Source organism: Ceratotherium simum, chromosome 14 (genome assembly GCF_057802395.1).
Source record: "Ceratotherium simum simum isolate JZ-2026a chromosome 14, ASM5780239v1, whole genome shotgun sequence".
In the NCBI taxonomy this organism is placed as follows: domain Eukaryota; kingdom Metazoa; phylum Chordata; class Mammalia; order Perissodactyla; family Rhinocerotidae; genus Ceratotherium; species Ceratotherium simum.
The window spans coordinates 25,253,688-25,279,707 of NC_141913.1; the positions used below are offsets into that span (position 1 = coordinate 25,253,688).

General features: G+C 39.4%; 1 protein-coding gene across 10 annotated transcripts in view; it reads left to right on the plus strand.

Annotated features, from left to right (window-relative positions):
* The window catches only part of DTNA (dystrobrevin alpha), a 353,310-nt gene that overhangs the window by 151,627 nt on the left and 175,663 nt on the right, over positions 1-26,020 (plus strand). For all 10 annotated transcript variants that reach the window (XM_087439129.1, XM_087439125.1, XM_087439119.1 and 7 more), the window contains exon 2: positions 13,631-13,760. The gene's annotated coding sequence lies outside the window, so the exon portion shown is untranslated. The remainder of the gene's footprint in view (positions 1-13,630; positions 13,761-26,020) is intronic.

The following is a 26,020-nucleotide window of genomic DNA, read 5'->3' on the forward strand; positions in this document are numbered from 1 at the left end:
CTCAGACAATGTGGGCATCCAAATGAAACAGGGCTACCATGGAATCTGTTTTTTTTGACCTTCTCAAGAAAGTTTATTAGCTCTACATTACCGACCTATTTGAAATTCTATTTAATTTTTTAAAATTGCAAAATTTATCCCATTCCTCACCCTAAAATACTTTCCTCAAGTTAAGCTTCTAAACAAAGGGATATGAGATGCTCTCCATTAATTAATAAGTGCTAAGCTGCTATTAAATACTTAAAACAGGGATCAAATTATCAAGTACCTACTAGATACCACTCTAGCTAGTGGATAAGATGATCCTTCACATTATACTCATGTATACATGTCTATACAGAGTCTAATCTGCATTAACAGTAAAATGATCATGTGATTCACATATCACATATAATAGTCAGAGACTGCTTCGCTGATTTTAGTGAGTTTTGCGCAGATGAAGTTTTCAAAAAAGAAACAGAATCAACGTGTGCAGCTAGTTGTTTTGGCACTATCTAACCACTAGAGGGAGATCAAGGCTCCTCTCTCTCCTCTCTTCCCACTCTCATGCCCCCAGTGAGTGGTGATAGAGCTGAACAAGTGCGAAGTTTATTGGTCCATGAGCTCCGGGAGGGAAATGAAATTATATCTTTGGAGAAATCTAAAATTTGGCAGCCTGCAAACATGACAACATGTTTGTTTGGCCTACCCAGTTTGAAGAACATGTATAAATTTGAAGATTTCATATAAAAATCTGGATTTCCACCCTGAACGCAAGAAAATAGGAAGATGAAGCTATCCTGGGTCCGTTTCTCTACATGGCACAGTCAGACGCAGCTGCTCTCTTTAAACAAGGCACACACTCTTCATTTCAACTCCATCGTTACCACTTTCTAGTTCTCTATTATTTTTCCAACACTGAGACCAAATATCACGTGCTACTTATAATCAAGCCTGCATCATTGTTTTCTTGTTAAGAGCTGTTTTGTTTTGATTTTTTTAAACTCCGATCAATATCAAAAGTGGTAAAAAGAAAAATAGAACAACAAAACCTCTTATAATTTCAAGGAAAATAAGAGAAAGAATGTTTCTTTGAGGCAGCAAAAAATATTCATAGGGGTAAAATATGTAGGCACAGTGTGCCTGGGTCACCTTGACTTATGCCCAGCTATTTCCTCCATTTACATCAATTAGATGGCCCTTCGAGCTTAGAGTTTTCCAACCTTTAGAGTCTCTGCCAGATTCCTGTTTGTGAGAGTGCAATATACATGTATATTGCACACACACACCTCCCCCTTTATTGAAGCAATTACCTTCTTTCCCCCCTTTTTATTGAGAGTCTACTTCCTTGAATTCAGTTTTCTCCACAAAGTGGTAAAATCTGGAGGACTGAGATTGGGCAAGTGTAAATGTTCCGGGAAAGACATTTCTCAAGTGTTTGTTCTAGGCCTTGGGCAAAGGGATCCCCGTGACTCCTTGTGTTCTAGCTTTCATAGGGTAACCCATTAGTAACACCTGCTTTCTGTACGTGATTGTGGCAGGCAGCAGATCAGGGTTTGGGGGATCCTGGGTCCTAGTCAAAATACAGTCTCTCCTTTATCACCACTTACTCTAACTACCAAGAAATATCTCTCACGACTGACCTCACAAGGATTTGCAAAATCAGCATACAAAGGGTAAAATATCAATCTTTGTACTCAACATAGTAGGGGAACAAAACATAACTTCATGTAGCTTATATTCACAGAGGAGATCTAGAGCTAAAATTGGATTAGTGTAGCATAAACAAATTCTAACAAACACAGCTAATATTCTGATTTACTCACATCATTGCTTCTTGATCTCAAAATAAGCAATAATATAAATATTAGTAATCACAGTTCACATCTGTTGAGTTTACTGTGTGTCAGACACTGTATTAAGTGATCTCCTTTAATCCTTAGAACAACTCTGTGAAGTGAGATCTTTCTTTATTCCTATTTTAAAGGTGTGGAAAATGGGGCTTGTAGTGCTTAGATCTCATCTCGTAGAGATGAGATCAGTAATAAAGTGAGATCTACTAGTGGATCTGTCCAATCTCAGAGCCTTCACTCAACCACTTTATCACCTTCCCTTCCTTTTAGGCCAATGGTTCTCCAAGTGAAGTCCCCAAGACATTTTCTTGGGGTCCTTGCGGTCAAAACTATTTTAATAATAACTCTAACATATTATTTGTCATTTTGACTGTGTGGACATTTGCATTGATGACAAAAAAGTAATGGTGGTTAAATCAGGGCAGTGGCACCAAACTGTACTACATTCTCACTGTCACCCACTTGCAGTAGAAAGCAAAGCAAGCAAGCATCAACAGCAACAACAAAGATCTTATTAAATCTTGAAGCTCTACTATACATCTTTTTATTATTCTGTGTGAGGAAAATGGGAAGTGTGCATAAAGAGCTCTTGAGGGGCTGGCCCGGTGTCTTAGCGGTTAAGTGCGCGCGCTCCGCTACTGGCGGCACGGGTTCGGATCCCGGGCGCGCACCGAGGCACCGCTTCTCCGGCCATGCTGAGGCCGTGGCCCACATACAGCAACTAGAAGGACGTGCAACTATGACGTACAACTATCTACTGGGGCTTTGGGGGGAAGAAAAAAAGGAGGAGGATTGGCAATAGATGTTAGCTCAGAGCCGGTCTTCCTCAGCAAAAAGAGGAGGATTAGCATGGATGTTAGCTCAGGGCTGATCTTCCTCACAAAAAAAAAAAAAAAGAGCTCTTGAAATGTATTAAGGGATGATGGCTGTCTCCAAGTACGATTGTTTGGTGTACAAACTGAACTAGCCACTTCTTTCATAGAAAAACACACTTACTTCAAAGAACAACTGGCAGATAAACTATGGTTGTTCAGACACAGTATTTGGCAAATGTTTCCTTGAAAATGAATGAAGTGAGCCTGTTGCTTAAGAGAAAACTAACAGTATTTTCTGACAATGATAAAATTCAAACTTTCAAGTAAAAATTAGAATTTTGGAAAGCTTGCATCTGCCGTTATAAGCTTAATGACTTCCCAACAGTCTTCCCTAAAAGACTTCTCTGGTGAGATTGATGGTAATATTAACAAATATGACTTTTTGTTCTTGAAAATGAGATGTTTCAACATTTGGAAGATCTGCATAACTCAGTGAACCAATACTTTCCAACTGACCAATTCATGACATTATAAAATCATACATAAGTTAAAAAATCTATACAGAGTATGAAACAGATAATGGATTTTAATGTAATGGACTATGCAAAGTTCATGGATATGGTTTCAGATTCCATATTGCCACTCACTTTTAAGAAACAACCACTTGTTGAGTTGCAGTGTCATATCAAAGAAAAATAACCACAATCATTTGAAAGACTATAAAAATATCCCGCCTTTTCAAACTATGTCTGTGTAAGTTTGCAGTTTCTTCATATTCTTCATCCAAAACAACATATTGCAAAAGATTAAATGCAGAAGCAGATATGAAAATCCATCTATCTTCCTTCTATTTAGCCAGATATTAAAAGAGATTTCCAAAAATATAAAATCATGCCATACTTCTCACTACATTTTTTTGTTTTGGAAAATATTTCTATCTTATTAAAAATAGGCATTATTTATGTTACATTTAATGGGTTTATCATTTTTATGTAAATAAATTTATAAATAAATATTTTTTAAATTCCTAAGTCAGTTTCTAATAAGTTTAACACTGATAGATATAACACACATCAACAAAAGCTCTTTGGGATCTTCAGAACAAAAAGTTTGAGAACTTTCTATGTGAGCCACCACCACAGCACGGCTACTGACAGATGAGTGGTGTGGTTCCACACCCAGAAACCAAACCTGGGCTGCCAAAGCAGAGTGTGCTGAACTGGAACCACTAGGCCATCATGGCTGGCTCAACATCCCCTTTTTTTAATGTTACTAATGTAACTGGTAAAGGTCCCAGAAAATCTTTTCTTTAATTTTGCTTTTTTTTTTTGCATATATCCAGTTTCATGACTTCTTTCCTTTTTTCTTTCTTTCCCTCTGTCCTTTCTTCTTTTCTATTTGTTTGGATCTTTACATCATGGTAAAATCAAACACATACTTATATAGTACCATTTCTTTTTAACTCCAAAGAGGTTGGAGTGGCAACTTACTGATACCAAAGTAAATGCTGTATCTTTTATCTCCATTTTTAAAAAAGATATTCGTCTCCTCTGAGTCAGATGAAAATGATATCAGGCTTCAGTAGCCCTTAGGTGGCTACTAAGGCATACAGCATATTCAAGGCCGATAGAAATGCACCACTGAAGGGCAAGGCCTGAGTGTTCTTCCCAGAACTAGATCCTTCTTTCTCTTTATGATTTCCAGAAAAAGCATTTCTTTGTCTAAGAAAACACCCATCCATATTTTGCACATAAATATTTTTTTCTGGGGAAACAAGATATACATTGCAAGCAAAAAATATAATAATAATAAATTAAGCATCTGGTTTTCATGCCAAAGAGTTTGTCACTGAAATTGTGTCCAAGTAACTGCTATGTTTGCATGCATGTTGTTTTGAGAGTGAGCTTTATGGTTAGGTTTTATGCACATTAGAGAAGAGTAATGGTAACCAAAAAAATGTGGAATTCTATGTGCTTAGTACAAAGATTTAATTCAGGATATTTGTGGGAGGTATGGTACCCTGCTTGCAAACATTTACTCCCCTATCCACTCATCCCCTTTTTTTTCACCCTACCCTACGTCTGTGCCAATATTCCTCCTTTTTGCTCCCCCACCAAAGCCCCAGTAGATAGTTGTGTATAGTTGTAAGTTCTTCTATGTGAGCCGCCACCACAACATGGCTACTGACTGACAAGTGGTGTGGTTCCATACCCCGGAACAGAACCTGGGCTGCCAAAGCAGAGCACGCTGAACTTTAACCACTAGGCCATCGGGGCTGGCTCAACATCCCCTTTTTTTAATGTTACTAATAATGTGACAGGTAAAGGTCCTAGAAAATCTTTTTTTTTTTTTACTTTACTGTTTTTTGACCTTATTGAGTTTCATAACTTCTTTCCTTTCTTCTTTTCTATTTGTTTGGATCTTTACATCATGGTAAAACCAATACACACTGATATCAAATCATATTGTTTCATTAATCTCTTAGAAGTGTGCAGGACTTTAACAAATAAATGATGGTCATATATTACCAGGGAGATTTCAATAGAATCTATGCTATACCTGCATGTGGCTAATTAAGAATTTGTCTTTTTAAAAATTAATTGGGTAAATCTTTGACACATTTTGATTTAACCCTCAAAGTTCAATTTAATTCTTTTTTTGACCAATTTGGCAGGTGTACTGAGATGCAAGAGGCAAAAGGCTGAGCTTGGGTAAACATCTTTTTCCTGGTCAGCAAAAATATGTTAATCTTTCTGCCTTACTTGGAATTAATTTCAGCATGTTGAGTTTAAAGGTTTACTGAGGTCATCACTATGGGGTAGTTTTTGCCTGTTCTCTGTTTTAGTTGCATATTGTTCTACTTAATTCATAAAAGGAGATTTTCATCCAAGAAAACTTGAGATACTTCAGTTCAGTGATTGTTTGTGTAAGGGAATGGGATGCTCATTGGTTTTGCAATGGTATTTTTTTAAAGGATACAAGATTGGGGCCAGCCCGGTGGCACAGCGGTTAAGTTCACAGGCTCTGTTTCGGAGGCCCGGGGTTCACCGGTTTGGATCCTGGGCGCGCACCAACGCATCACTTGTCAAGCCATTCTGTGGCACCGTCCCATATAAAGTAGAGGAAGATGGGCACGGATGTTAGCCCAGGGCCAATTCCTTAGCAAAAAAGAGGAGGATTGACATCAGATGTTAGCTCAGGGCTGATCTTTCTCACAAAAAAAAAAAAGGATACAAGATGAGATAATCACTCTCTTTAAAAGTGTATTTTGAGGGGCCAGCCCTGTGGCACGGTGATTGAGTTCATGCACTCCGCTTTGGCATCCCGGGGTTCACAGGTTCAGATCCTGGGCATGAACCTACACATCATTCATCAGGCCATGCTGTGGCAGCGTCCCACATGCAAAATAGAGGAAGGTGGGCCCAGAGGTTAACTCAGGGACAATCTCTCTCAGCAAAAAGAAGAAGATTGGCAACAGATGTTAGCTCAGGGCCAATCTTTCTCACAAAAAAAAAAAAGTGTGTTTTGAGAAAATGACTCCTATTTTTGATATTTTGGGATACATGGGTTTTGTACAATAGAAGTTTCTATAACAAAATAAGCACTACCATAAAATAAAATGATGATCTACTGTCTAACCCTGAAATGCGGCAGAAATGTGTTCTGTGTGAATGTGAATGTATATGAAGTAAATGAATAAACGAAAGAAGCATTCAGTGACTATGGATGTCCCATGTATTCATATGTGTAATATCCTTTAATTAGCAAGTTTGATAAAATAATCTCATGGCTATAAAAAGAGGAAGTATTTAAATACTGAATATGTATGAATCACTAATGATAGGAGGATACAAAAAGTTAAAAAAAATTGAAACATATGTAGTTTATTATCCCTCAATTTCATTAAAAATTATGTGTGTATATATGTGTGTGCATATACATATATGCGTATATATAATTGGAAGTAAATGTATAAAATCTTCATAAAGATTGCCTCTGAGTAGGGGAATGTGGATGAGATTAGTTTTCTTTATAATTTATTATATTTTCCACATTTCCTAAAAAAGAAAGTTACTTTGATTTAAAAAAAATTCTATGTTTCCAGCCATCTCTTGATCCATTTTTTATTAAACTTGCCTATTCATAAATACTAGCATATAGCTAATTATTTTTACATTTCTTATTTTAAAAAAGAAAAAAAACTATGGACACTCAAGTGAGTTCTTAGCTATTGAGCTCGTCTGTGAGGAGCACTGCCCAGGTGCAGTGCAAGTCATTAAACATACAAGGGGGATGTCCCTTTAAAATGCAAATATCATCTGGGTAGGCAACTGCCTTAACCCTCCAGTAAAACGTAACAGAAAGAAACACGAAGGCAGTCCCTCTAACTGTGCAAGAAACAGCGCTGAGAAATTCTTTATAAACCACTTTTTTCCATCTCAGCACCCTTAAAACAATTGACTGAATACTCATCTGAACTGAAGTTGACAGGCAAGTCACCAGATTTTTTTCTTAAGAGTTCTTGAATGTCAGCAGGCCCTCGGCTTTATGGTGTAAAAAATTCTCCATTCACTGCTGAATGTATGTGTCTGTTCCTTCTGACAGCTATTTTGTCCAAATGTTGTTGTTCTCTCTGCTTTATCTTACTTTAACCTATATGATGAAGTCTGATTTCTTATCCCTGACTCTGGTGAAATATCAAAAGTGAAACTGAATGCTCTGCTACTATCTTATACTTGCTCAATATCCTCTTGCGGTCTTGATCTGTGTTCTAGGGAGTATTAAAGGAGGTGACTGAGAAGGGTGGTGTGACAGTGACTCTACTTTCCCTATGGGTACCTAGATTTCTAGAATTGTGAAGTACCATGTTTCTGCAATCAATGAGCTATAATTTGATGGAAAGAAATTAACAGATGCACAACTCCCTCTGAGATTCGATTAATTTCCAATATTGTTTGGCCAAAGACTTAAAAACTTCACAGAAATGAGGTGGCTGTGCAGCATAGAAGCAGATGCAGCCAGTCCCAACAGTGCTTCCCTTGGCGCTGGTGGGAGGGGTCCATGGGGGGGGGTCCACCAAACTGCATGATTTTGCCCTTCTGTGATGGGGCCTCACTGGATCTGAACAGCTAAATGGTCCCAGTGCCACAGCCTCTTTATCCTAGGAGCTTGAAGTAACAATCTATGTCCTTAATAGGAAATATGTACAGACGTCCAAGACCTTTCTGGTTCTCAGGCTGAACTTTGTGTCAACAAGAATAAATCCTTGGAACAGAGAGGGTGCTCAAGTGTCCCTGAGTACTAATTCTGTCTCCAGCTCTAAAGCATCCAGAAAAGCCCATTTCCCAGCAGTCCTCTCCCTGACTCTGACCTGATATCTTTGTGTCTGGGATGATTCTGAGTTTAGACCAAGAGCCACAATCCCAAATCCACTTTACTGCAGGATCCTAAGCCACTTAGATGTTTTAGGCCAACTAGTAATAATCTGGTGAAATGATCTGAATTAGCTCATGCCACAGCTCTGTGTAGGAACCAAGCGAGAAAACACTGAGATTTATGTTTGCTGATTGTTCCACCGTCAATCATTTGCTCAAACAAACATTTAGTGAGGATTATTATTCGTCATTAAAGATGACGTGCTAAAGAGGGTGAAGAAATAAACAGGACAGTCCCTGCCCTGAAGTTGAGTATATACAGAGAGAAGAAAATTCATGGCAATTTTACATGTATGTATAAATTGTATACTACAATGAAGGAACTCAAGGGTGGCGTGGAAACACCGAGGTCTGGGTATGAAGGAGGTCCAAGAGTAGAGCTGGGAGGTACAAGAAAGAGTTCAATACAGTGTATGGATTTAGAGGAAGCTTCAGAAGGGGAATTAGGCTTACTTCGTGCAACTTCAGAGGTCTGGATGCGACCAGTCATTACATTATAGAATAGTGTCAGGACTGAGAGAGACTTGAACTATCTAGATCAGGGTTTCTCAGCCTTGGCACTACTGTCATTTTGGACTGGATAATTATTTTTTGTGGAGTGCAGTCCTGTACATTATAGGATGCCCAGCAGCATCCCTGGCCTCTACTTTCTAGATGCCAGCTGCACCTACCCTCCCTCAACAACCAAAAATGTCTCCAGACGTTGTCAAATGTCCCTGGAGAGGTGGGGGCAAAATCACCCATTATTGAGAACCATTGGTCTAGACCAATACCCTCGTTTGACTAATGAGAAAACTGAAACCCAGTTAAGAGTAAATGATTTGTGCAGGTAGTTAGTGGTGGAGACAAAAAATAAAACCAAGGCTTCTGATCCTAATTCAGTCTCCTTTCTATAACAGCAGAAGATGCCCTAGGGACCTTTCAGACCTAAGTTTTTTTCCTCTCCCAGCCTCTTCTTTGTTGTTGAGAACCTGACTGATGCTGTGTTTGCAGAAGAGGGCTAGCCGGAATCCTGAGCTCAGCCTCAGCACTGGCGTGAAACCCTCGCATGCCTTTTGTGAACATGGCAGCAAGGAGTCACTCATAAAAAGCAGGATTGATTTAAGTTGTTGAGAAATTATTTGGACAAGTAGTTATTGTTTCTCAAGTGACTTTGATCATTCTTAGCCAAAATCCCTTTATAGCTGCTACAGCTTATGCCAACCAACAGTGTCAAACACCAGAAAAGGCCAACATTCATATGTTTATGAATGCAGTGCAACTCTCCATCTTCGCATTTCTCTGGAGCACCTTTTGCAAATCTGTGGTCAGCATCATCCAAAACTGGTTCTTATAACACTGAACCTGCCTCTTTGACTACAATGATCTGAAGGTGGTCTCCATCCTAACCTTTGAAATCTAGTAAGCTAGACTCATGGCTGCCTGGTCTGTTGGTTAAGATTCGGTGCTCTCACTGCCTCAGCTTGGAGTTCGTCTCCCAGTCAGGGAACCATACCACCCATTTGTAGGTTGTCATACTGTGGTGGCTGCATGTTGCTGTGATGCTGAAAGCTATGCCACCAGTATTTCAAATACCAGCAGGGTCACCCATGGTGGACAGATTTCAGTGGAGCTTCTAGACTCAGACAGACTAGGAAGAAGGACCTGGCCACCCACTTCTGAAAAAATTGGCCATGAAAACCCTATGAATAACAGTGGAGCATTGTCTGATATAGTGCCAGAAGGTGAGAGGATGGTGCAAAAAAAACCAGACTTGATAGCACTAATGACAAGGACTCATGGCACTGTAGTCTCCCAAGCATAACTAAAAGAGAAAAAAAGACTACAGAAGAAGCACTGGAGAGCATTGTCTTCAATCCTCCTTGTATCATTTAGGCTATCCTATTCCTACATAACAATGAAAGAGGATAGAATGCCTACTTGGGTTCTTCATTTTTTCAGTGTGAAGAAAAGGCCTCTGAATTTTTCCCATTGTGGTGAAATTATTTTCAGTGTGATACAAACTCCTAGGAGTAAGAAAGAAGAAATTGGATCAAATATTTTTAAGAAAAGAGAACCAAAATATATATTCATTCATTCATGCAGTAAATATGACTACAGGCCTACTATTTGTCAGGCATTGTTCTAGGCATCAGGATATAATAGTGAATAATGTTCCTGCCTTCATGGAGCTTACATTCTAGTGTGAAGTGCCAAACAGTGAATAAATAATACATCAGATAGTGGAAGTGCTGTGCGGGAGAGTATATCAGGGTGAGCAATAGAGAGTGAGGGAGGAGTGCTGTTTTAGGTGGAAAGATCAATAGGGGCATAAAGATGAATGACAATGTGAATATTAACTCCACTCCAGTCTAGTATTTGGTTGGCCCCACAGAATCTCAGTTGAGAGTGACCACTTATGCCATCCTTGTGTAATGAAGGCAGGTGCTTGACCAAATCCCACCACCACAAATGATCATCAGGCCTTTATTTAAATTGATACCATTAGTGTTCAGATTACTGTCTTTTTTTTTTTTTTGCTAAGGAAGATTCTCCCTGAGCTAATATATGTTGCCAGTCTTCCTCTACTTGGTATGTGGGTCGCCGCCACAGCATGGCTAACAAGTGGTATAGGTCCATGCCTGGGATCCGAACCCATGAACCCAGGCCGCCAAAGCAGAGCATGCCAACCTTAACCACTAGACCATGGGGCCAGCCCCCAGGTACCTATCTTTTTTAGGTGGTCCATTCTATTTTTCTGTGCTCTAAGTTGAGGTTGTTATCTTATTAAGCAAAAATCTGCCTCCTGCAACTCCCATACAACTCATATGCCTAAAATATGGCACCTCAACTTAACAAAATACTTCTTTCTCTCGTGGTACTCCACGGTAAGGTATTGACTCCTAACTCCAATCCAGACACCAACTAAAAGCTCTTCAGGAAGCTAGATAAAGGAGGCAGTATTTTCATTTTATCCCATGACACTAAATTTTAATTTCTAGTCACATATTAGTCAACCTAGAATTTAAGTTAGCTGACAGAACATAAATAAGAAGTTAAAGAGCGAAACATTTCCCACCTTTGTTTCCACCCAATGTTCACATGAGAATTTTGCTTTGCAAGTGTCCAGTGGGCTGCAGCAAGAGGAGACAGCAGGAATGATGCCTTTAATTCAGCGGCAGTTGGGGAGGCTGCCATCCTCAAGCTCAAGAGTAGAAAGAATTATGGATATTCAGTTCCGCATACTCCAGAGTATTCACGGGGCACAGAAGCTAAGAGGGATGGGGATGGAGCTGCCTCCAATTAGAAAACGGCTTCTGACCACCCCCTGCGAGATACAGGCTGAAACAGGGGCCACTCCTTGGTGGAAGAGGAATCGTCCCAGTTGCAACTTTTATTGGAACCATAGATCTCAGTTAAGGTGTGCAACCTGAGCCACCCCGTGGGGTCCTTTAACACAGCGTCTCCATCTGAGCATTGTCTCCTCTCCCTCCTAGTCTTTTGCAACCTGGGATGACCCAGGGACCTGGGCAAAAAATAGAAATGTAGGGCCAGTCCAGTGTCGTAGGGGTTAAGTTCGCAGGCTCTGCTTTGGTGGCCCGGGATTCGTTGGTTTGGATCCTGGGCACTGACCTGCACACCGCTCATCAAGCCATGCTACGGCGGTGTCCCGCATACAAAGTAGAGGAAGGTCGGCACAGATGTTAGCTCAGGGACAGTCTTCCTCAAGCAAAAAGGGGAAGATTGGCAACGGATGTTAGCGCAGGGCTAATCTTCCTCACCAAATAGAAAAAAAAAAAGTGCAAAGCAACCTTCCCAAAAATGCTGGATAGAGGAGCAACAACTAGCAGCAAGATCCTCAGAGATCCCCAGGCTAATACCAAGGAATTTCTTGAGTGAATTTATATTGCCAGATAGAGTTGGATGTAACTTTATCTATGTTTGTAAACTTTATTTTATATATATATATATAATATATATACAGTCTTAAATAAAAGTATATAAGATTGTGTAAGATTTCCATTTATTTCCTGATGCTATGGCTTAGAAAACTGCATTCATGGTGAGGGGGATAATATTTTAATATATAACTTATTCCCAGATGCATAGGTCTAATTTACCTGAGCCCCTATAAAAAATAATCTTAGCATGTACTTTAAGAAAACAAAAAAAATCTGAAAATACTACTGTTGTAACAATATATTTAATTCAAAGAATGCCAAATACGTGTATGTACCTGGAATCTAAGTACAGGGAAATACTGTTGGGTTTTAACCTGACGGAACAAGGGTTAACCATGTAGTGGAAATTTCTTTATCTCCTGTTAAATAAACCTCATGCAATAATGAATATATCTGAGAACTTGGATTAGAGGCAGAGGGAGTTAGTGTACAGAATTTTCTCTATGAACCTAAAATCATAGGATGCCTGAAGCCATAAAAGCTGAAGAATTATTGTAATCGTGGGAGATGACCTGGGTTAAAGACAATGGTTGGGAGAGGAAAGTGTGGGGTGGAGCTGGAGACAGAGGGCACCGACCACCCGTCCAGAGTGCAGAGCTAGGCTCCTCTGCCCCTCCTTGTCCACCCCCTCTGCCATCCCTTTATTTTCTGTGAGCCCCTCATCCCCACGCTTTTCCTTCATCTTAAGATGGGATTTCCTGAGCCTCAAATTTCTGCTGTTTCAAGCCGTCTAGCACCTGGGATGGTAGCATCCAGCCTGTGTGCTGGTAATTGAAGAAAAGGGGCAAGTGAAGGAGGAAGGAAGAATGTTGGGAAAGACTAGCTGACTGACGGAGGTGGTGAATGGAGTTCTGGGTCATCACCGGGCGGAGGGACAGGGAACCTTCGGCATTGGGAGGTTCAATCTAGAGCCTTTCTCTTTCAGTTCTTATCTGTGAGTTTTCTCAGAAGGCAGAGGCTTATAAAATTGTTCAGCTTTGTTAAGAAAGATTAACAGACAATTTTCCAAACTACTATTTATGTTGGTACTACACAACATAATAAATCACGTGGATCCTTAAATACTGTCAGGTGGCCTTTGCTGGAGTCTGCTCTTGCAGGACGTCTACTTATGATTGCTCAAACTTACACCATCAGAGGAAATTCTGGTCTAGGACTCTGACCTCAACAGTAATTTCCTTGGCTTTAGTAGAAATTATGGCAACACAATATTCCAGAAAATTACCTACTTGGCAAACACAGAAGATTCCGTGTTTTCCCATTTCTGGGTTTTGAATCAACTAAAGAGCTCTGCCAGGAGCCCAGGGTTCAAGGCCACTCTCTGTTACTAACCAGCTGCTTAATCTCGGACAGTCACTTCACCCCCCTGGGCCTCACTGTCACCATCTGTAAAACAATTTCTGTCACAAATGTCTATTATTCTAAATATTTCTTAGAGTAAATGAAAACCAACGTTCTGAGTTGAGTATTACAATTCATTAATAGTGTATGAGGGTATTTGTAAAATACCATATGTTCTAGATCTGCCCATCCTGGCGTCCTGTTTCTGTAATAAACATGAAAGTGTGAGCCACTCAGCTAAATAAAAGTATATTTTCTCATTGCAGATAAATAAGATTTGCTAGTCCTTGAATGAAGTGCTTGGGAAGTCTTTAAATGCCACAGTCAACCGCCATTTCAAAGAAAAGAAAATAGATGGTTTTGGAAAGTTCATGCTGTTTCTTCATTGAATTTTAGGTGAGTGTGTCTGAGACAAAGAATTTAAGATGGACATTGAACTATTTCCCCTTAAAATGCCTTTCTTCTTTACATGAAAAGAGAATGGGGTTAAATATTATCAACATTGTGTACTTTTAGTGAGGTGCCAAACAGTGAAAGACTTAGTTTCTGTGCCTTTTGTTTATTTATTTATTTATTTATTTTTATCATCAGAAACCATCTGAACTATGAGGTGTGAGATCTAGAAATGGCCCTGACATCTCTTCCTGGCTTCTATTAAGCAAATGCTGTAATACTTCATTCTATTCTAAAAGTCATCTAATTTTTTAAACATATTAAAGTATTTAATATCAGAGTAATACGCCAAAAATGAGACAAAACCATGTTTTAATGGCATAAACTAGAGAAATATTTGATGGTGGTAATGGCAGTTTAATCATTAACAAGTCTGTGTGTGAGATAAGGATAACATTTCAGAGGCTGCCCATTGGGAGATTTTATATTGCTTAAATTAAAGTAGGGCATGGTTTAGGTTAGGTGTGGTTTTTAAACTGCTGTATACGATTAAGCACACACACGTGCTCACACACATTAAGTTCTGTTTTGCCTGGCCACAAAATGGATAGATAAATATTTTTTACATCATCATACTTCATTACCCTTCCATCCTACAAAAGACATGAACCTATAAATTGATACTTTAGAATTAGTCTGCAATATGCCATTGTCCTTTCTCAGAATGGAGAGGAATGGAGAAATTGAGTGGGTGGTCTTGAGGAAATAGGGTGGCTTTCCCCATCCTCCTGAGTCCAGTTTTCAAAGCGTGGTTTTATTATCCACTTTGAAGAATGGTAATTTCTGGAACATCAGAATATACCTCTGTTCACAATTCTGAATGAAACAATACAACAACAGAACATTGACCACTGTCTAAATCAAATTCAAAAGGCAGCGATGCTTCTATTGTACTTCTAATTGACTCCAAAGTGAAGGTGGATAATTCTCATAATCTTAAGAGTGTGTAAATTTGGTTTACTGAAATCATGTGTGGAACTAAAATGGCAATTTCATTTATCTACAAGATGTTTGTTGAGTTCAGTTCCCAGGAGCTAAACTTAGTGCCCTTTAAAAATATCAGTAAATCAATTTGCCTAGTGTAGCAGTTACTCTGGAGGAGAAAATGAAAACGGAAAACTTACTTAACTCTCTGTTTTCCGATTGGGCCGGTCTGTGCCTGTTTTTACCTTCGAGTCCGTTCCTTGCCCTGCTGCTAGTGTCCTGGTTCCATGGGAGTTGACCACTATGGGCTGGGTTTTCCAGCCTCAGTTGCCTCCAGCTTCCCCCGGTGACCTTGAACTCTGAGCTGCAGTAATATCACCTCTCCCCCTTGTCCCTTGAGACTTGTGGGTGTTAGTGCCTTTGGTTTCCTGCTGGGGCTAATCTCCCTATTGATTCACTATCCCCAGTTTCGCTCCCAATTCTTCCATTATCTGTGTAACCATTTCCCTGGATTAAATTCCATCTGCTTTAAATATTTAGCTTGTTTTCTCTTTTGTTGGTTAGATCTTAACTGACCAATCAGTACTTCATTAATTTCTCCCAAAATTATTGGAGGAAAAGTAAACAGGGATTACTTGCTTCTCCCAAGGAAAATAAGTGATTCTCAGAAAATAAATTTAAAGTTAAATACAAAGTTTGGATTTTTACACGGAAAAAACTTTACCTTAATATATTTAAAGCCATATTCTAAGCTATACAACGTTGTAGTGTTAATTTATTGCTGTTAACAAAATCATTGTCAAAATTCCCATCTTGCATGTTAAATTAATGGGAAGATTTTTTAATTCTCAGCTGCATAGTAAATATGATTTTTACTTTTTTAATATTCACTTTTCACAAACTTCTGTGTGTACAGTATAAGAACTTCTTCTTAGGGCATCAGTTTCATTCCCGCATTCACATTTAAATCTAGAGTTTCAGATCTATTTTATTATGGATCTGACCTCTCAGTAATGGTTGTGTGCTACTTGAAGATGCCTTATGATCTGAACACATTACATTTCCTTTAATGTATATACTGAATATATTGGAAGGCAAAGTGATCAGGATGCCAGTGTCTGTCTTTTTGGACAGGTAAACTATTTACCACTGTCCCAACAATCTCACCCACTCTTTGTTGGTATTAAAGTAGCTTTTAATTTAATGATTTTGGCACTAGCTTGGTTATTTTAAATGCAAGTGCTTTGCTATTTTCACTTCCTTCTCATGTATTTTTGTAGACATTTTCCTTTTCAGTCTTTTCTCAGAAGTCGTCGTGACTGCTCATCTGTCCATTTTAATGTATTGTGGGCACACTCAAAAGGACATGGTGTTCCTCCTACCAACAATTTTCATCTGTTCAACCAATGTTAATGTTAAACCTGCAGTGCCTAATTGAGAATCCTTTCAGACAATGTGAAAATGCCATCATGAGCAGAAATCCTTGGAGTCCTTCATAACCTAAAATTCAGAGACATAGGGATGTGCTTTATGGCGTGGGTTAAGATGCAGTGAATAACTGATGTTCTCAAAACACATCTTCCTTAGTTTGTCACAGCACTGAAAATTCTAATCATTAGCATTTCTCTGCAGCTTATGGAAATGAAGCTTTATAAAGTCATATTTAAAAAAAACTCTTGGGAAGAGAAACACTTCCATTAATAATACATACTACATCACATGTTAAGTCTAATGATTAGGAAAGAAGAGACTCCTGAGGCAGTGGTGCACACACTCAGCTTCTGAGGGTTTGGTACACACAAGTAGGAGGAGACTAATGAAATAATCTCATTAACTTCACAATGTTGCCTGGTGGGTCAAGGGGAACTGTCATAAAAGATAACTCAGGCCAAACAGACCCTAATGTCATATTGGAGGAGACGGTAGGAGGAGTGGAGGTATCAGTCCTTACACTAACGAGCAACGTTGTGAATGGAGATTTTAAATCACTGGTGCCCAAATAGTTCAGAAAAGTGCTTTAGCCAAGACGTCATCAGTAGTACTTCTGTTGAACCACAGAGTATGATGTTGGAAAAATCGACAGTGTTTAAAGGCAGAAATCATCTGTTATCCATCTTTGTATCCCTGGAAATTGGCACAGTGTTTGGCACACCGCAGATAATTTCTAAATAAATGACTGGTGGATGAAGACTAAGGCACAGAGCAGTGCTGGTGAATGCTTACTGAGTTCCTGCTTTATACCAAACACTGTTCTGTACACATATATACTTCATTTCATGCTTAAACAGCTCTGTGACATAGATAATATTATTATTTCCCTTTTTAAAAATGAGTTAACTATGGGGGCCAGCCCAGTGGCATAGTGGTTAAGTTCATGTGCTCTCCTTTGGCAGCCGGGGGTTCACAGGTTCGGATCCTGGGAGCAGACCTATACCACTCATCAAGCCATGCTGTGGTGGCATCCCACATACAACAGACAAAATAGAGAAAGATTGCCACAGATGTTAGATCAGGGACAATCTTCCTTACCAAAAAAAAAAAGATGAGGAAACTCGGGCCCAGAAAGGTTAAATAACGTACCTGAGGTTAAGTAATTTGGTGGGGAAATTCAAATCCAGACAGTCTGGCTTCAGAGCCATCTGAACACTTAATCATTATGCTCCATCGTCTCTCATGTATTATAGTCATCAAGTAACTTTAAAACACAGAAGCAACCCTGTTTATTATTTAAAAACTTATGTCATTCCAGAATACATCTGTATGGAGACATCTTGCCCAAATCTTGAACAGCCTCACTTTGAACACAAATTCCCTTTTTTCAATGTTCCTACCCTCCTTTCCTTTTAAAACATGACTGCCTAAATCAACTTCCTAATTTGTTCAGATCTCATCATTTCCATTCTTTAATAGTTCATTCTTAAATTAATATTTTAAAAATCCTATTGCTCCTTTCATGCCTTTGCTTAATTTAAGAACATATACTTTTGAGCAGCAAGTCACTTAACCTCTCTGAGCCTCAGATTCCCCACCTAAAAAGATATGTCTAGTGGCCAGCCTGGTGGCATAGTGGTTAAGTTCACACAGTCCACTTCAGCGGCACGGGGTTTGCAGTTTCAGATCCAAGGCAGGGACCTACACACCGTTCATCAAGCCATGCTGTGGCAGCGTCCCACATACAAAATAGAGGAAGATTTCCAGAGATGTTAACTCAGGGACAGTCTTCCTCAAGCAAAAAGAGGAAGATTGGCAACAGATGTTAGCTCAGGGACAATCTTCCTTACCAAAAAAAAAAAAAAAAACAAACCAAAGATATGTCTGGTTTGTCATGAGAACTAGAAAATAATATCCATAAAACAACAAAGTACAGTTCCTGGTACACAGTAGGCACCCCAAAACAATAGCCATCATGATCTAATTACCCTCATGCACTTCAATCTCAAAGCCAGTGTTGGCTGCCCCATCAACTGCAGAACAAAATCTGTGTTCTGTATTCCTTAGCCTGTCATAGTACGGGCACAACAGACCTCTTGAGCCTACCTTTGCTCCTCATCGGCTGACCTTTGCTAACGTAGGAATGATCTCCTTCTCTAAGCCATGTTCTTTGTGCCTTTACTTTAGCTCATGCTGGTTCTTCTGCCTACACTCTCCTCACATCCACACCCCCTCACCCAATCTCCTAGTCATCTTTCAAGCTCCATCGCAGCTATTATTGTTGCAGCTTCAGTGAAGTCATTGATGAACTCCTCCTGGCTCAACAGTTACCAATCCAGCCTCTGAATTCACATAGCCTTTTGGGCCATTTCTAGGAGATCAGCTCCTGTTGTAGACAACAGAAAAGAATGCAATCTCATTCAGTCACTCACAGCCTCATGTTGTGATTTCTCATGTTATCTGTCCATCTTTTTTTTTGTCTTTGAATCTCCTGTACCGAGCTCAGAGTAGTCTCATTTTTTGGTTTTGAATGAAGTTGGAGGGTCATATTTTGAGACATGCTTGAGTGCTTCCAGTGGAAGATTGTAACACTTCATCCAGCCATTATAAGCAAAAGGAGAGCTTCATTAAGGGAAAGAGAACATTATATGGAGAGGCTCTGTGCCACTGTGCCAAGCACTAAAGCAGATGCTCCACAAACATTATCTTATTTAATTTTCATAATAATCTCTCAAATTAGCTATTATTTCCCTCCTTATTTAGATAAGAAAACTGGGGTTTCAAGGGTTTAGGTAAGTTGCCAATGTCACGTTTCTGGTAAGTGGCAGAACGAGAATGTTAAGTCATATCTTTCCACTGCAGCAAATTGCCACTGTAAAAGAGCTTTCCAACTTAATCCTATAACAAGAATACGTATGTAAGATAATGCTAGAATTCTCCATTTAAAATATTTCCTGAGGAGTAAGCTATTTATAAGTCTACAGATTCTTTTCTCATGGCAAATAAGTTGATGCTAAAATTAGCACTATTTCTGTTCAACAAGAGTTTAAAAGATATAGTACCTTGTGGTTCTGAGACCTCATGTGTTTATACAAAAAATTCATTTATTGATGTGAGCATAAGCCTGGAAATGATGTCTAAAGCTGTAGACTGATAGCATTTTAGGGCTGAATGTTATGTAGATTCACCACTAGAGCTGGTGGCTTTTTAAGGCAAAAATTTCTGTCTCTCTGCCTTTTTTCTCCTTAAGAATATTTGTGAAATAAATATTTATAACTAATTTGAAAGGGTTTGTTTGAGATGCAAAATGAAAATTTCTCTAGACATAATGACACTATTAGCACTTCTTAAGAGAGTACATTAACATGTTCTGAATTTTTTTTAAATCATACTATTCAAATACTATGTATAAGACTAATAATTGATATGAATAAAACAAAATTTTCAAAAAACAATCTGACTTCATGTTAATTGCAAAAATCAGTATCCATACACAAGGATTCCTTCTTTTTGTGGAAAATCCTAGTAATGCGTAGGCCACATTTATACCTACATTGAGCATTCATTCATTTGTTCTTTAAATATATATTACACATCTCTTATGTTCCCTGGTTCTGTGCTAGGCACCTGGGAACCTGAGATAAATAAGGTATAATTATTCCAAGTAATATCCTAGTTAGATTTGCCACGGATTATGTCTTAGAATCATAGTATTTAAGCATCAGAAGGGATATTTCAGATTGTCTAACCTAGACCCCGTCTTAGTCTGTTCTGGCTGCTGAAACAAAATACCAGAGACTGAGTAGCTTACAAAGGATGGAAATTTATTTCTTACAGTTCTGCAGGCTGGAAAGTACAAGATCAAGGCACCAGCATGGTCGCATTCTGGTGAAGGCCCATTTTCTGGTTCATAGCTGACACTTTCTCTCTGTGTCCTTACATGCAGAAGGGGTAGGGAGCTCTGTCAGGTCTCTTTTATAAAAGCACTAATCCCATTCATGAGAGCTCTACTCTCAGGACCTAATCACCTCTACAAAGGCCGAAATCCTAATATCATCACATTGGGCATTAGGATTTCAACAGATGAATTTTGGGGGGACAAACATTCAGACCATAGCAACCCCCTAATTTTACATTTGAGGAAATTGAGGCTCAGAGAGGTTAAGTACTATCCCCGAAATTAGCAGCAAAGCCACAGCTAGAACCTATCTGAGTCTTCCACCACCTACCTCCTCTCCACCGTACAAGAAACTTGCCAATATTTCCATATTCTTAATCTCATTTTCTCCCAAGAGAAATTTCCATGGTTAGGGAGAGGAGATTAAGAAAACAAGGTTGATTTTCATTTTATTTATAATACCAATATTTATAATACCAATTTATTTGTAATACCAATAAAATAAATTTTATTTATAAAATTTATAATAAATATTTAAAATTCATAATTTTGGTTTTATTTATACTAGTAGATTCACTATTCATCAAGTACTGAGAATTAACTAAATATCAGGAGCTTTGCTAGGCGCTGGACATATGGCCAAGCAAAACCAGGTATGTCTTCCTGCCCCATATCCTGCTTACTGTCTTGCATGCGTGTGTGTAAAACCCCAGCATAAAAGCCCTAAACTGCCCTTTAATGGGAGTACCAAAATGATCCAGGTGATAACAGGCATAATGTGATGCTAAAAGTGACAACTAAAGTGATTGTAGCATATTAACTTCTTTAAAAAATGTACAATAGTGCAATCCATATGTACCTTATATATTAAAACAAAAATATACATGCAAAAGTCTTTGGTCTACTACTGTTATTTGGATAACTTGTTAACATTCCAGATATAGAAAAGAATTTTTCAAAAATATGAGTAGCATATGTACATTGCTGCGTCTATCTTTGAGTAATATAAATATGTAGTACCTTAGAAAAATTAAGAATTCTATTCACCTTCCCAGGTTGTATCCCTGCCTGTTGAATTATCTTTTGTTGATTTCCCCTTTATTTCCCCAGAAGAGTTTGCAGAATGCTATTTACCTTTACCTAAGTATGATTTTAAAAATTGTGACCATCACAAGAATGAATGAAGCAATGTTTTCCTATCAAAAGCTAAGGGTTATGATGCGTTTACAAAAGTTAATAATAATGTGCTTTAATGTTAGTGCATTCATATGAGTGACAGTTTATTGTTTTAGCTTGTATTTTAACCATCAATTGATTTTTGTAACTTTCAAAACCTGACTTTTAAATCTGTGCAGAGTTTATTTTAGCAAAATCTTAAACTGTGAGTCTGAGAGTTTCAAATCATCAAAGCAGATGAATAATGTAGCTCTCTATTCTGTCAGTTCCTCACAATTCTCTAACAGTGGGCTAGACATTTTTCTGTGTTTATGTGTGTGTGTATAATATGCTTTCAGACTCGGATAAATACGTGCTGTAATTTTTCTTCTAGTTCTAGTTAAATAAATAACTAAGGTAGCTGTCTTTTTCTAAGAACATGTTTTTCTTCTTATAACATTCTTCCCTAACATACATGAACAACTCTAGGATCACGTGGTTTCCCTTCTGAAGTTGAATTTCTTCCCAGGGCAGTAGCATCCACAAACGGCACTTTTGGGCAGCAAAAAGCCTTATCACATTCCAGATACATTCTACATTCTTCCCATTCAGCCACAGCAAATGAGCCCCTCACGACCTCAGTTCAATAGACCCCTGTTTTATACTGCCACAGAGGTAGCCCTCCTCGGTTCATATACCTGCTACATGGCCAACAGTGCCACCACGAGGAAGACAAAGCCTGCCACCACCTGAATCCCTGACACATTCCCACAGCACTTCGAATGCTCCTTTGGCAAGAAACTTTGCAGACATTAAGCACAATGGTAAAATTACCCTAATATAAAAACCTCCCCATTTGCTCCTGGATTCTGCCTTCCTACAGTACAAGGAGTGAAAGGGCGAAGAAGCAGGGCTTGTAAACCCCTGTCCTGAACACAGTTCTTAACAGGAATTCCTCTGCCTGATAACAAGCACTCCTTTGACATTTTCCACATCATCCAGCTCTGAAGCTGTTGTGTGCAGGGTTGTCACCTGTAAGCACGAAGGCTTTTCGGTAAAATACTATTAATCCACTTTCTGAGAAAAAGTCTTTTGTCTTACCTAATAAAAAAGATAATAGTCTAGTTCAGCTCATGACTGCCTTCTCATTAAAATATTCAGATCCCCGTCATGCTCACGTGTAGAGTTCATGCTTAATGTAGACCAACTAGGATGAGCTGCGGTTGCCTAGTAACCAGGGGAGGTGTGTCCAAGAGTGTGGAGAACGTAAATGAACAACTGAAACTTTGCGATTAGTTTCAGCTGGGTGACCCAAGCCTTGATTCTGCACTAGCCATCCCAGACATTTCTAATGGGCTAGGGAAACAGTTGCTTTCTCAGAAGTAGCTCATTAAATCATAAAAATGAGAATTAGCATTTAACATAATGTCCTTCTTTGTGGTCTGGTAGGGGTTCAGAGAATGACCAGAGAAGCAAAGAGACTGGATGCTAATGTCTTTGATGTAGTTTTTACAGAATACGGAATGAAATGTCTGCTCTCAAACGGCTATTTCCAAATTCTTATGATTCTGTTTGATCAGTTTTGGGGGGAAAATATTTTTCAGCATTTATTCCATTCTTTGATACTGCTACCTTTTTTCAAGTTGAGTTTTTAAGGATTCTGAAACATTTCTCCCCCTTTTGAAAGGCCATTGTTGTAAAAAGCAATGTAGAAGCAAAGGAAAAATGGGTAGAATAAGAGGACTTTTAGCTGGATGGTGAAATTAACCCATAAAATAAAAAATACCTCATACCTTCTGAAGAAAACACCACCACTGACTCGAAGTGTATCCATATCATGCCTTTCTGTTCTAACTGGGCTGCTTGGCTGTATGCTTGGCTTCTAAAGTCCCCGGATAAAATACGGCCCCTTGTTAAAATGTTTTACTCAAATAAAAGGGAAGGGGGACATTACATTTTTATGAAAATAGTAATGAATATACTATTGAGTTGAAAACAAAATTCGCATGAATTTTTAAGGGGAAAAATCTGCCATCGGACCCCACCCTCATGTCCTCCCATTGCTTCACCTTCCTGTGCCCCTAGAGTGGAAATTTGAAAATTTGAAGAAGTACACCAGACAAGATACACACTTCAGTGCTTGGAAAGGAGGTTGGTTTTTTATTTAAATAAGAAAAATGTCATTACTCATAGCAAAATCATGTGTGTGGACTCTGCCCTGTGGATAGACAGACAGAAAATCACCTACCACTTTTCCTTTTTTTTTTGCTGAGGAAGATTCACCCTGAGCTAACATCTGTGCCAATCTTCCTCTTTTTGCTTGAGGAAGATTTGCCCTGAGCTAATATCTGTGCTAGTCTCTCCTATTTTGTATGTGGGTTGCCGCCAGAGCATGGCCAATGATGAGTGGTATAGGTCTGAGCCCAGGAATCGGGCCCAGGCCGCCAAAGCGGAGCTCGCCAAACTTAAACACGAGTCCACTGGGCCGGCCCCATCTACCACTGTTTCTTGAGAGACATACAAAGACCACCCACTTGATTCTAAAGCAGTGATTTTCAACCAGGGGCAATTTTGCCCCCCAGGGGACATCTGGCAATACCTGTAGACAGTTTTGATTGTCATGCCTCAGGGGGAGGAGGTGTGGAGTGCTGTTAGCTTCTAGTGAGTAGAGGCCAGGATACTGCTAACCATCCTACAATGCTCTCCTAAGGAAAAGAATTTATCTGTCCCAAAGCGTCAATAGTGCCAAGGTTGAGAAACCCTGCTCTAAAATATGAAGAGCCCCAGTTACTCTGTACCAGGTTCCATGTTAGGTACTGTCCATATGCTACCTATTTAATACTCACCACCATTCCGTTAGGTAGATACTAGCATTATCCTCATTTTTAGATGTTGAAATTGAGGCTCAGAAGGTTAAGTAACTTGCTCGAGGCCATTCAATCAGCAAGTAGTGGACCCTGAACTCAAAGTAGATGAGACTCCAAAGATCAGCTCCTCTCAGGTCACTATGCTCCTCTGTTCAAAAGTACCTATCCTAGCCACCTATGTACTCCCTGCAACTCTGCGTCTCCAGAGGGTCCCTATTAAAACGCATGTGTGTCATCTGAGCAGGCTGACAAGATAGTGAATCATGGCTATTCGTCCACTCCCAGAGTCTAGACTGAACGACTGGGTTCTAGGGACATGGACTGGATGAGAGGAGATGACATTGGCAGAAGGGGAGACAAAAGGTTCCTGAAAAAGGAAATTTCACTTTAAAAAGTCCGTGTTTGGAAGATAACTTTGATGGGGAAGATAGGATTCCAGGACATGAGTTAGAGTATAGAAAAGGCCAAATTATGCACCAAGGCTTTGATTGTGGGAAATAGAGAGTGCCTGAGGTAGCAAGCATCACAGGAAGATATGACACTCCTCCTTTAAAGGGGATGAAAGGCTAATTTCTCCTGTTGGAGAAGCCCTCTTGCCTGCTTGTTGCCTGCCCCTCAGTGAATCCAAGCCATCTACCAGAAGAACAGGCAGCAGTTAGGCAGGGGTAGTGTGAAACCCCTGGGAAATGTTGCCAATCACAAAACAAGAAGCAGACTATTTACTTTAGCCAACACTTGCAGAAAAAGAACCCCATCACCTATGGCGTGTGAAAAGAAAACAGAAACCTATTTTCAGAGCATGATTTTGTTTCTTGACTCAGAATCCCCTTGACCTAGTCCTTCACACGATCTAGCATCTGCTGCTTTTCAACCCTTCCCATGATGGCAAGCTGAGCCCTACTACTTTTTCGAGACCTTCTTTGGCAGTTACTGACTAGTCAGTCTGTGCCCCAGCCGTACAGATCATTCATCATTTCCTCATTCACCAACTTTTTTTTTCTCCCTGTGAGCCACAAACTTGGTGGCTTAAAACAATAGAAACTTATTCTCTCATTGTTCTGGAGGAGAGAAGTCTGAAATCAAGGTGTTGGCAGGGACATGCTCCCTCTAAAGGCTTAGGGAAGAATCCTTCCTTGCCTCTTCCTAACTTCTGGTGGCTCCAGCCATCACTGGCATTCCTTGGCTTGTAGCTGCATCACTCCAGTCTCTGCCTCCATCTTTACATGGCCTTCTCCCTGTGTGTCCTCTCCTCTTCTTATAAGGATATGAGTCGTTGGATTTAGGGCCCACTCTAATCCAATATGGTCTCACCTTGATCGTTAACTAATTACATCTGCAAAGACTTTTTATTTCCAAATAAGGTCACATTCTGAGTTTCTTGGTAAACATGAATTTTTGAGGGACATTCCTTGTATTAGTCAGAGTTCTGCAGAGAAACAGAACCAATAGGACATATATAGAAATAAATTTATTGTAAGGAATTGGCTCACACAATTATGGAGACTGAGAAGTCCCAACATCTGCAGTCCGAAGGCCTGAGAACCAGGAGAGCCAATGAAATAAGTTCCAGTCTGAGTCAGAAGGCAAGAGAAGACTGATGTCCCAGCTTGAAGACCATCAGGCAGAGAGAGCAAATTCTCTCTTGCTCAGTCTTTCGTTTTATTCAGGCATTCGATAGGTTGGATGAGACTCACCCATGCTGGGGAGGGCAATCTGCTTTACTAAATCTACTGATTCAAATGTTAATCTCATCTAGAAACACCCCCACAGACACACCCAGAATAATATTTAATGAAATATCTGAGCACCTCATGGCCCAGTCAAGTTGACACATGAAATCAACCATCACACTACTCAATCCACTACCCTCCCCCAAGCAGACTTCCTTTCATATGCTACTGGCATTACTGGCAAGGGGATTGCAATAG